Raw genomic sequence first — 13,571 nt, forward strand, 5'->3', positions numbered from 1 at the left:
ACTTTTTTATAATAGTTTTATATTTTATATCTATTCCTTCAATAGAATGTGTATGCATTCATATAAGCATTAAACCATGTAAGAAAATTGTAAAAAGTGACTTATGGTTAGAAGATCACTTAAGGATAAGTCAAATACATTGCCAATTTTTAATCAAATTCGTTAAATATTTATTATTATCTTTGAATTTAAAACTATCTCCTAATACAACATTTTAAATTTTACTAAATTATTTATGAAACATAAGATCATGAAACTTTATGTTCTTCTTTTTTTAACCAATTCCATTTAGATGGGTTGGTCAGGGGTATCTTCTAAATCCATTATGTGGGTCCTGGAGGTGAGTTTTTACCAAGATCTCGGGTTCGAATCTTGAGTTTCTCATCTCAAGGTATATTCCATGAGGAGGGGGTTGGAGGTCCAGCGATTTGTTGGTTAAAATTGCCTCCAGCACGTTTGAATCGAAACTAACTTAAAAAAAAGATGTTCTTTTTTTTTCTATATAGAGACTGTTGTAATTATAGTTTATATCTTAATTTTGATTATACATGCGTTAGTCTTCAATAAATTTTGTTTATTTGTCAATTAACCTATTTTAGCATGATATTATGAATTAACTTGATATATTTTTGCATCATAATGTAATTAACTTATTTTCAACATCTTTTATCTATGTATCAATTTACATTATCACGAAACAATAATATATCATAAACTATATATGTCACCCGCGTATTACGCGGGACAATAATCTAGTATCTATAATATATTTAATGAAATTATTAACCAGTTACATCCCTCAACTTTTTATATAGCTATTATTACAAATATCCGTACGATATATGGATTTTTTATATATTGTAAGATTAAGTGTTTAAATATATAAAATGAAATTTACACTTTATTACATGCATTTGTTATTCAGATGCTTTTGGTAAATATATAATATTTTTTTAATGTTAATGATATAATTAAAATAACTAAATAAAAAGAAAATTTACAAACAAGAAATACCATATTATATGGTAAGGTTCACATGAGAATTATTCATGTATGAACATAAAGTAATATTAAGTATAACTTGAACGGTTCATATTATCATTTATATATGAACATTGATGTGCAAAATCGAGCTTTAAATTTATAAACTAAAACTACCCAAAACCTCACTACTACGCACTCACGGGCAGTGGACCCGATCGTTTGTAATATAATTAAGACGCAAGTCTGAGTTCGTTCTCAGGGATTGAGAAATGATCAATTGCTTGTAAAATGGTTTGGAAAACGGGTGTTGCTTCGAAATTCCTTTTGACAAATAAAGCAAATTGGTTTGCAAAATGTTTTTGCATAAATTTAAAAGAACAGTTCAGACAATATAATTAAAAGCCATCCACCTTGACTTCCCTTGACTTCAAATGTGATTGCATTTAACGAAGAACAAATTCTCAAGAGTTTAAAAGTAGTCGTGACTAGATTAAGCTACTCACGTGGTACCACCAACCGTGAACAAATTATCGAATCACCTAACTACTAGTCGAATTACCCAAGCCGGTACCACCAAAACCAAGACAATTCTTCTAACAATTAGTTTTATTGACTATCAAATCATCAATTGAACCTATGTGACAATAACGTGGTACCACCAATCGATATCAATCACTTTGACAAAATTAATCTTTTCTTAAAACGATATTCACTATCATACCATGAACTAGTGATAATTACTTATAGACAAGTAACCGTTTTAAAATCACATACGCATTCAACTGGTACCACCAACGAAGAGTCATATGCAACCAATATCGAATTTAATTCATGAAAAGAATTAATATCATCAAGATCACAGACCAATGATAATTAAATAAACCCTTTTGAATTAAAAATATTGCAATCACATTATCCGTCTAGTTTCATCAAGGTGGATGATTAAACAGTTAGCCACTCATGATCAATTCACAATAATGAATAAAATAGAAGAGAAACATGATGTACCAATTGTTTGAAGAAAATAAAAATGCAAGACAATAAGTAGATACGATCTAGATGGGTGCCTGTGAATCTTCAACGAATCCGCCTAAGAAATAATATTGATTGGAACAAGAAGAACCCTTGTAGAATAGCTCCTAGAAAGATTTTTTGATAATGATTTTCGACCTAGGGTTTTTCTATTTATACTCCCCTCAAAATCTGATGCAGAAACAAGGCAGGTCTGATTCCCCCGTGCACCCACTGCGGCGCAGTGGGGTTAAGACTTCCCTCACTGCGGCGCAGTGGGGTATTGGTCGACCTTGACTTCGGTTGACTACGGCGCAGCGGTTCGTGTGATCACCACTGCGGCGCAGTCCTTCTGTTGCCATCCCCACTGCGGCGCAGTGGGGCAAATCCCAATAAACTCCGTGGATCTGGGCTGCGGCGCAGTGGGCTAGTGCATCCCCACTGCGGCGCAGTCAAGAGCTTGTACATAACCAACTTATTTCGGTCTCGATTACTTGCTAAGCTCTGCCGTCTCGTCCACTCAAATCAACTCTCATCAATATAACGTACTTCCTGGCCAATAATCACCCGAAAATGTACCAAATGGACGCGTAACCTGTTTAGAGCCTGTAAACACTAACAAACACCATAAACGCGCCAAATGCATACAAAAACGACTTAAAAAATATAGTAAAATGGCCAATAACGATGTGGGTAACGGGTATAAATTAGTCACATCAAACATCAAGTTGTAATTACTCCGTATATAAATATTCTCACTTATATATATATATGTATATATATTCAAATGTCCAGTGCTTACATGAACTTTTTCCCATCTATATATACATAATATATTGGGAAAAGAGAATATAAGGTTGGCCGACACCTAACTTTAAGTGTGGAACCCCTCACATACTAATATTTTATTATTTATTGTTTAATGAATAAATGTCTAGGCCCCCATGATTTTTATGGTTTAAAAAATTAATATGTGAGTGTACGACATCTAAACTTAGGTACCTATCAGCCTTATATATCCATCCCCTAATATATTCCCATATATGTATATATATATATAATATTACATACGCATACTATACCAATTAGAAAGATTATAACAACAAATATGATATAAAAAGGAAAAACTACATTAGCATGAAATTACTCCGAATATAAATAATTAGGGGATGGTAACATAAGGTTGTCGGGTACCTAAATTTAGGTTTGAAACACTAAATTTTTAATCCATAAAATTGATGGGGACATAAACATTTATTTATTAAACAAAAATTAATAAAAAAAAAATTAATGTGAGAAGTTCTAAATCTAAGTTTAGGTGTCAGACAACCTTAAACTAACTTTTCCCAAATAATAAGCTGTAAATTAATAAGAAATACATAAATAGACAACTAGTAAATTTTGGACTCGCATTGCGAGGCCCCAATTGTCTTGTTGAAATGGTTATGTTATTTTGTGTTTTTGGATTGAACCTTCAACAATTTATTAATTAAAAATCATTCTGTCATGAATATGTTTGTTTAAAAATGTGCAATAAATGAAATAGTAATTCGCAGTAGAAACAAGAATGGGATATAATATAGCAAAAACATCAATATATTAGATGAGAATTTAAGCGGATGCGATATAGCAAAATGAAAATAGTGGTACGGGGTGTGCCACAAAAAGTTCGAATGACTCGAAAGTAAAATAGTGTCGAAAAAACCCAAAAAGTAACTCGTAGTAAAAAATCTGAAAGGGATGCGATTTTGCAAAGTCTGAATAGTGGTAAATGAATAACAACTCACCACGTAGGCGAGTTATTATTCACAAAAATAGAAAAACTCAAACGGGATCCGATATTACAAATCTGAATAGTGATACGGGGTGTAAAATCAAACATTGATCCGGTAACACGTGGTAGGCATTGGTTGGTGACACGTGGCAGAAGAGTAAAGGGCATGACACTACTTCATAGCCATGCCCTTTAATATATATATATATATATATATATATATATAGTAATGCTTATAAGTAAGTGAAGAAAAAAAGTAAAGAATAAAGTTGATTGAAGAAAAAAATCAAATAATAAAAAGTTATCTAATTTATTCAAAATGTTTTATTTTAAAACTCGTACATTGTTAGACGAAAAAAATATGTATAGTCATAAAATTTCGTAATTTTTTTTAGATATGCGACTCGATAAATTTTTGACAACTTTCAGCTTTAAAAATATATAATGAAATAAAACACTTAAAATGTTAAGGTTCGAATGTATAAAATGAATAAAACAGATCGAAGATTAAAAAAAAAGCAAACAATGTAGATTTCCAAATATAATTTTTATATTAATACGGAAATAGATAAATATTAAATAATCAAACTAAAGATAAAACATTTAAATCGTCATGTTTCATTCCTAAAGATCAAAAAACCTCAAGAAAAGTCTTTTATAGAATGATAATGTTCCTGTTTAGTCCTTTGATTTATTGACCGTCATCTCAGCTCAGTTAATATCCCCACATGCTTCTCACTTGAGGGATATTTCCGTCTTTTTCATCTCTCTTTTACTCTATACCTTATTTCTTCCCTTTTTTTTCTAACACTACATAGCTCAATGGTTGAGCACCAGCTTTTCATGGTGGAGGTTTCGATTTCGAGACATGGGAAGGACATTTCACATATAAAGTCCTCCAGTGAAGCAGATTTGAGTCCTGCAAAGGGAGCAGGGTTTTACCCCAATTAAAAGTCGTGCATTTGCGCGGTTTAGTTGGGGGTTTCTGCTCCTACTAGGTATTGAGGGTGAAGAGACTCTCTAGCGCGAACCCGGTGATGTGACCAATTTAGACCCATCGCCCACATTATTATTGGCCATTTTATTGTGTATTTTAAGTCGAATTTATGTGTATTTGGCGCGTTTATGTGTTTGTTAGTGTTTTCAGGCTGTAAACAGGTTACACGTTCATTTGGTACATTTTCGAAAGATTTATTGGCCTAGAAGTTGATTTGTATTTCCGAGAGTTGTTTCAAGTGGAAGAGATGGCGAAGCTCGGCATGTACTCGATATCGAAAGGAGATTGTTCGACATAAGCCTTGACTGCGTCGCAGTGGGATATACCTTATCCACTGCGCCGCAGTCCATTCCCATGGAACGGTTGTGAACAAACCCCACTGCGAAGCAGTGGGGATGGCAAGAGAAAGACTGCGCCGCAGTCGTAAAAAGGAAAAGGAAGTCGAGGAAAAGGACTGCGCCGTAGTGTAGGTATCCATTGCCACTGCGCCGTAGTCACCCGGAAGTCAAAGTCAAAGGCCTTTCACTACGCCGCAGTGAGGGAAGGCACATCCCACTGCGCCGCAGTGGGAGCACGAGATCTGAAGTCCTGGGACGGTTTTCTGCATCAGATTTTGGCAGTATAAATAGAAAACCATGACCTAATTTCCAAATCATCAAAAATCTTTCTAGGAGCTGTTCTACAAGGGTTCTTCAATCTCCAAGCAAGTTTTTCTTAAGCGGATTTATTGAAGATTCACAAGCACCCATCTAGATCGTATCTACTTTTATTGTCTTGCAATTTCAATTTCTCAAACGATTGGTACATCATGTTTCTCTTTAATTTTAATTATTATTTTGAATTGATCATGAGAGGCTAAACGTTTAATCATCCACCTTGATGAAACTAGACGAATGATGTGATTGCTATATTTTTAATTCAAAAGAGTTTATTTAATTAACGTTGTTCCGTGATCTTGATGATTTATTTTTTTTATTAATTAATTTGATATTGGTTGCATATAAATTCTTCGTTGGTGGTACCAGTTGAATGTATGTGTGATTTTAAAACGGTTAATTGTCTATGAGTAATTATCACTAGTTCATGGTATGATAGTGAATATCATTTTAAGAAAAGAGTAATTTTGTCAACGTGATTCATAGCGGTTGGTGGTACCACATTATTGTCATATACATGCAATTGAAGGCACGGAGATAGTGATTCGATTTTCCCTGACATCCTTCGTAGTGCTTGCTATTCGATAGTCAATAAAACTAATTGTTGGAAAAGTTGTCTTAGCTTTGGTGGTACCGGCTTGGGTAATTTAACTAGCAACTTAGGTGATTCGGTAATTTGTTCACGATTGGTGGTACCACGTGAGCACCTTAATCTTGTCACGATTATCTTTAAACTCAAACGAATTTGGTCTTAATTAAATGCAATCACATTTGAAGTCAAGTGAATTCAAGGTGGATGACTTTAATCAATATTGTCTGAAGTTCTTCTTATTTTTATGCAATTTGTCTTTCAAATTCATTTTAACTTTATTGTCAAAAGGATTTTCGAAGCAACACCCGTTTTTCAAACTATTTCATGAAGCAACTAGTCAATCCAATCCCTGAGAACGAACACGGTCTTACCTTTTACCTTAGGTTAAGGGCGGAGAGGAAGAAGATAATAAGAAAGAAAGAAAAAAAAAATCAAATTTGGCCCTTTACGGATGGAATAGACTAGAATACCCTTTATGTGAAGGTGTTAAATGAGATGAGATGACGGTCAACAACTCAAAGGAGTAAACACGAACCATATCCTCTTATAAAGGACTGAACTTGATATTTTTGATTTTTAAAGATGAAACATGACTATTTGGGTAAACCACAAAGACGATTTGTGTCGATAACTCTTTATAAGTTAAAAAAGACACTTATCGCGTAAAATATATGTCAAGTGTTATTAGTTTAAACAATATTACAATTATGTTTTAGTTTATTGGTAGATATCACTCTCTTTTACATCAATCACTTTTACATTAATACCCACAACGCTACCACCATCACGCTGCCACCACCACTACATGTTGCCGCTATCGTCATACCGCCGTATCATATGGGCATGCATTTGTTTTGTATGAAAATATGAGTGGCAATACGTGACATATGTTGAGTGAATTAACTATCATCATTCGTCGCATTGGGTCACAAAATCATAGTGAATGAGACTTTCAAAATGTTCTTTAGAATATGATATCGTAGTATAATCTTTCACGATCAACTAAAGCACATTTTTTATATAACCATTGATTCTATAGTAAAACTCTATATAGACATGTTTTGGTTATTTATATGCATTTATTCTTTTTACATGTTTTATTTTTAAAGGGATAACTGCAAAAAAATAAAAAACATATTTCGACCAATTCACGAAAATAACAGTGACTTTTAAAAGTTTTAATATTTAGCAATGAACTTTCATTTATTCCCGAAAATAGTAATATTTTACACGTGTAAATGATAACGTCGACATTTATTAATTACGTGACATTTTTTAATGATATGGCATTATTTTTTATTTATTTATTACGTAAATTTATCAACCGTGTCATTTCCCCAAAAAAACTGACTTGGCTCCGTTTCAGTTTCGATTCCGGCAAGGTATTTCTTCTCGTCATTTTCTTCTGAAGCTAATTCAGCTTGATTTTATTAATTTCCGTTGAGTCTCTACCTATTTCAAACATTGAAAAGCTGAAAAGCTGTGTATGAAGATCTTAAAGGAGACATAGATCTAATTCTTCTTCGTCTATCTCGAGATTAAAAATCTCTAAAATTAGATGCAAAAACTTCGTCGTTTTAGCCGGAGGGAGATCCTGAGGATGTTCATGGTGAGACGAAAGTTTCATAGGCCGGATCTGGGCGTTTAAGAATAGTTCGTCTACAAATGACATAGATCCAGATAGCAGAGGTCTAGAGGTTAGCTTGAACTCGAACAGACCGCTGGCGATTTCTAAATTAGTTGAAGAAATCGATAAGAAACTACCTCCACCTCTACCTCCAACACCGCTGCCGTCGTGTTAGAGTAATCCGACATTAAATGCGAGTTTATTGCTAGAAAGTAAAAGTTTTAAATGTCATTGCTATTTTCTTAAATTGGTCGAAAGGTGTTTTCTACTTTATTCAGTTATAAAGTATGTTACGTCATTAAAAATGCCACGTAATCAAACAATGTTAATGTCATCATGTACGTGTGTTAAATTTTACTATTTTTTGGAATAAATGAAAGTTCATTTCTAAAAAGTGAAATTTTTAAAAGTCATTGCTATTTTCATGAATTGATCGAAAGGTCATTTCTTTTTTATGTAGTTATCCCTATTTTAAACTATATAATAGAGTGACAATAACAATATCCATTTATATATATGTTAAAGAGAATAGACAATCAAATCGATATATATTCGAAAGTAAAGATTGCCTTAAGAAAGACAGACATAAGTTTGAGGCTTAGTTTCGCAAATATCTGAAGGGGACAAAACAAGGGAAAGTGTATGTCGTTACATGTATAAAATTTGATGCTAGCAGGATTGTAGTTTATACTTCAGATTGTATTGCATGTTAAGTTCATATTTGTTAAGCCGGTCCTTATAGGAGTCCTTGAAGTGCGTCCTCTAGGTTTTGGACACCGGACACTATAGATAGCGGGAGTCTTCGGGGAGCCCGATCCTTGGCCAAGAGTCTTCACCAAGAAGCTCAAGGACGCAAGGAGGTAGGGTCGGCATGAGTTTTTTGTTTTATTTTATATACGTGTAGTGTATATATGTGTGTATTTGTGTGTGTGAGATAAGTTATAAAATAATTGATGATGTGGAAAGAAGTTCCAAGAAGCTTTTGTTTATACACATGGAAAGTCATGATGGGAGTCCTAAGTAATATATTGCTGATGTGGCAGGCAAGAAGCTGAAACCCCTTCCTTATATCACCGGCCTTATTTCCATCAAACACATTAAGTTATTTTAACGAATTAACAATAACTATGAGTAATTAAGAATGTCGTCGTTAGCGTAATTTGTTTGCTTTTCAGTTTGATCCAGGCATACAGCCGTATAACACAATGATTGAATAACAATGGCCGTACCACTTTCACATTATTTTAAATAGACATTAATGTTGCCAGTGCATAATGACTTCGATATAAATTGAACTTAACGAAAAGCAACAAGAATAAAAGCAACGAGCGTAAAAAGTTGACTAAGTCACTTAACTTTGTAAATCGGCTTTTTAACGTTTTCAAACTCGAGTTTACTAGTCTTAAACACGTTTTTGATTTAATTATAAGGATTAGAAGAAGCGAACTTTGCTTATGTGGATGACCACTAAAACCTTTTCCTTGAAGAATGAAAGATAACATTTTTTTATCACTAATAATGTTTTTTTTTTTTTTTTAACGTTCGTGTCACGGGACGGTTAGCCGTTACATCCATACAGACAGGCAGACGTTAGCGACTGATCCACGAAGTCGGAGAACTACGGGGGAGAAAAACCCTTAATTAAACCGCTACAAAAGGTATAACATTTAGTTAAAGTAAACCTTTGCCCCCTCTAGAATTCGAACCTTGATTGAATCCCTTCATGAGAGGACTTTGAAGATGTGGAAAGCACTGCGCTAGGCAGGGAACCACTATCGCTAATAATGTAAGGGGGGTGATTTATATATCATATCATTAGTTTAATTATAACAATACGAGAGAAAGGTACACGCACATTGTGGCGGTGATGAAAGTGATGGCGGGGTGGTGATGTAATGGCGGTGGCGGTGATGGGGTGATCTACTTGACGGACTCCGCCTTTAACCGTACGAGCTCCGCCCTCAGATTTAAAAATCCGTCGACAGTATATCGAATGACCTCTCTATTAAAAGAGCATGAACTTTTAAGAACACCCATATAATTTTTTATAATTTATCGATGTACGGTTTTTGAGATAAAATATTTTGAATGAATTAGAGGGATAAAATAATTTATGGAGGAAAAAGAAAAAATATGAGTCGTTGACATTTGAGGAGATAATATAGAATATATATCATCAACATGTTTTATACTCCCTCTGTCCCAATTTAAATGTCACGTTGACTAATTTTGACCGTAAATAACTTTGTTTGTACTATATAGTATTTGATGAAACTTATATGAACGAAAAGTACATTAAAAACTCAATCCATTCATATATTTTATATCAAGTGTTACATGACACAAACAAAGTTATTTACGGTCAAAGTTAGTCAACGTGACATTTAAATTGGGACGGAGGGAGTATTAATAAACCATACAACAATTTACAATATGTTTAGTGGTTAGTCTTATGGATCAGTTGAGAATCTAGATTGTGTATAGTCTTCTATTTTGACAATTGTTGTATCTCTTGGCCATTGGTATCTTATTAATGGTCACTTTTTTTTATATAAGGATTAGTTTCCTGGAATGTAAGAAACTTTGAACGAATGTCTATAGTAGGAAATAACTAAAGTTGTGTGTATTGTATGTAAACAACTCGAAAATAATGTTTATTGTATGTATGAATTTGGTTTCAACCAATTAAAATCTAACAAGTGACACATGTATATGGTTGCCACGTATGTTTTTTTACATACAATAAACATTTTTTCGAGTTGCTTACATACAATACACACAACTTTAGTTTTTTCCTATTATAGACATTTGGTCAAAGATAATTATATTTCTGGAAACTAATCCTTTTTTAGTATACATCTTTGCCGTTAAAAAAAAAAAGAAAAAGAAAAAATTGAGAAAGTATGTACGGATCATCACCAGGCCGACACCCAATGTGAACGTTACTTTCTGGATTTAATAATAAGAGGGAATAAGTATTCTGGAATGTAATAAACTTTGGACGAATGTCTATAGTAGGAAATAACTAAAGTTTTGTATATTGTATGTAAATAACTTTAAAAAATGTTTATTGTATGTAAGAAAACATACGTGGCAACCATATAGAGGTACCACTTGTCTTATTTTAATTGGTTGAATACATTTTCTTACCTACAATAAACATTATTTTTGAGTTGTTTACATACAATACACACAACTTTACTTATTTCCTACAATAGATATTCGTTCAAAGTTTATTACATTTTAAGATACTTATCCCTAATAAAAATTATCAATTCTTTTCACTGAGTACAATATATTAAAATATTATCGACTCACTTTAGAAGATATAAAGTAAGTAGTATAAAACCAATTAAGAAAAATATAAAAAACAAACTACTACGGATCACGAATGTGATACTAAACTAACAAATACGATCAATTCTTAACACTGTTTTTGGATTGCTGGTTGGAATGAAAAACTTAACTTAGCTTGATGATTGACATGTAACTTTTAAAATTTATTCACACTTTTAAATGTAACTATTCTACATGTTTTTATATGTGATTAAATTCATAAATTTTTTCACACTTTTATAACAAAGTATGAACAAATAAACTTTTTTTTGTGTGACAGATAGTCCACTTCATAATCGTATCTGTGTTTTCATTACTGGTGATATTTTTCAATCGTAGTAAAGAAAAGAACTAAATTCTTTGACGGGGCACAACAGGTCAACAGCCCTCCTACTCTCTTGAGAAGCTCCGTCCCTGCTTTAGAGGGGCTAAAGACACATCCATGGGGTGAATTTAGGATTTTAGTTGAAATGCTTACTATCTTTATAGCTAAACATAACACATTTCTCTCGAAAGTATGAAGCATGTCTTAGTAAAATGTGACTTTGACCGAAGATGTCAGCCGACTAATAACTGTGATCATGTTTTTTTTTCATAGTTGTGTATTATTTAACCTCAATATAAAAAGGATAAGTACCTGGTAATGTAATAAACTATGCACGAATGTTTATGTTATGTAATGAACTACTTATATGTGTATTGTATGTAATGAACTTTCAAATCTCGGTTATTGAATGTACCCGGGTATATGTGACAACTGTCTAAGCTACCACTTGTACGCTTTTGATTGGTCGAATACATTCAATAACCTAGATTTGAAAGTTCATTACATACAATAAACATCTATGTAGTTCATTACACAACATAAACATTTGTGCATAGTTCATTACATTCCTAGGTACTTACCCACTATAAAATGCATATATGTTAAAAAAAAAAAATGCCATAACATTATTACCATCGTTTTCTAATTAACGCATGAACGGTCATATATATTTTATATCGTTATGTTCTTATATTGAGTGTTTTATGTACTAAATTTGGTTGTCGGGTTAAGTACCTGGGTATGTAATGAAATGGGTTTAATACCTGAATATGTAAGTAACTTTTACATTTTTCCTATTGTGTGAATGTAACTTTCATTTGGTTCATTGTATGTAATCAACTCGTCAAATTGAACGATTAATGAAAAAGTGTATACGTGGCACACCATATGAGCTGCCACGTATGGGTTTTTGATTGTTCAACATTAAAATTTTTACATTAATTGTTCAAATTTAGCGGGTTAGTTGCATACAATGAACCAAATGAAAGTTACATTCACATAATAGAAAAAATGTAAAAGTTACTTATACTTCAAGATACTTAACCCTAATGAAATATCCACGAATGTTTATGTTGTGTAAAAAACTACTTGGATGTTTATTGTATTTAATGAACTTTCAAATCCTGATTATTGGATGTATCCGGGTATATGTGGCAACCATATAAGTTGTCACTTGTAAGTTTTTGATTGGTCGGGTACATTCAATAACCTGGATTTCAAAGTTCATTACATACAATAAACATCCAAGTAGTTCATTACACAACATAAACATTTATGCATAGTTCATTACATTCTCAAATCCTTATCCCTCTATAAAATAAAGATATATCGACATGGTATAGTAAACTTTTAACATGATTTTGATAGTGTTTAAATAAATATATTTGGTATGTCAAAATTGTGAGCAAATAAATCTGTCATGAAGTGGTTTTCCATTAAGCAATTGTGGATTAACTTGTGTAAACTAGTATTAAGCAATCGTGGATTCAACTTATGTAAATCATATCAATAATTGTTTATTTTTTATTTGTTATTATTACTTTTTCAGTGCTTTCATAAAAATATTTGTTTGTGTTAGATTTTTTGTTCTTTTATACAAAATTAGATTTTTTACCCGCACGATGTGCGGATTTTTTTTAAAGCTATATAATAAACTATATAATTAAACATGAAAAAAATAGTGATCTCCATACACAATGTTCTTTCGATGATAGAATTTGTAATGTGAACTCCATAACATAGAAATTAACCTAAATTCATATTGAAATTTGACATTGAAGACTTTGGCTATACTTTAGAGCATTGTTATAGTTGGTCAAATACCCGCAACATAGAATTAGGCCAACAAAATAAAACAATGAAGTGTCGACCTACATGTCAAGTTGAAAGACGTGAATTCGATGTATTGGAGCGCCAAAAAATATTATCAAGAATTAATATTTGGACTCTGGACCAACATGTTTTGCTACCTCTATTATCGTCTATTTCTTCATATAAAGTACATTATTTTCAATTCATGAAGATTGAAACTTCTGACTACATATAAATTGACGAATGGTTAACCATTTGGTAAATATCTATTATATATAATACCCTATATAAAAGGTAAAAATTAGATCTCCAGAAAAAATTAATTCATAACTAAACTATTAATTTATAATTGACCAAACCTATTTTAGCACATCTTTAGACGAAGATAATACATAAGTAAAATATTGATTTTTAAGAAGTGTCAATCAGATACCTCGCCCTCAAGTCGATCAAGTAT

The sequence above is a fragment of the Erigeron canadensis genome, chromosome 8 (assembly GCF_010389155.1).
Source record: "Erigeron canadensis isolate Cc75 chromosome 8, C_canadensis_v1, whole genome shotgun sequence".
Lineage (NCBI taxonomy): Eukaryota > Viridiplantae > Streptophyta > Magnoliopsida > Asterales > Asteraceae > Erigeron > Erigeron canadensis.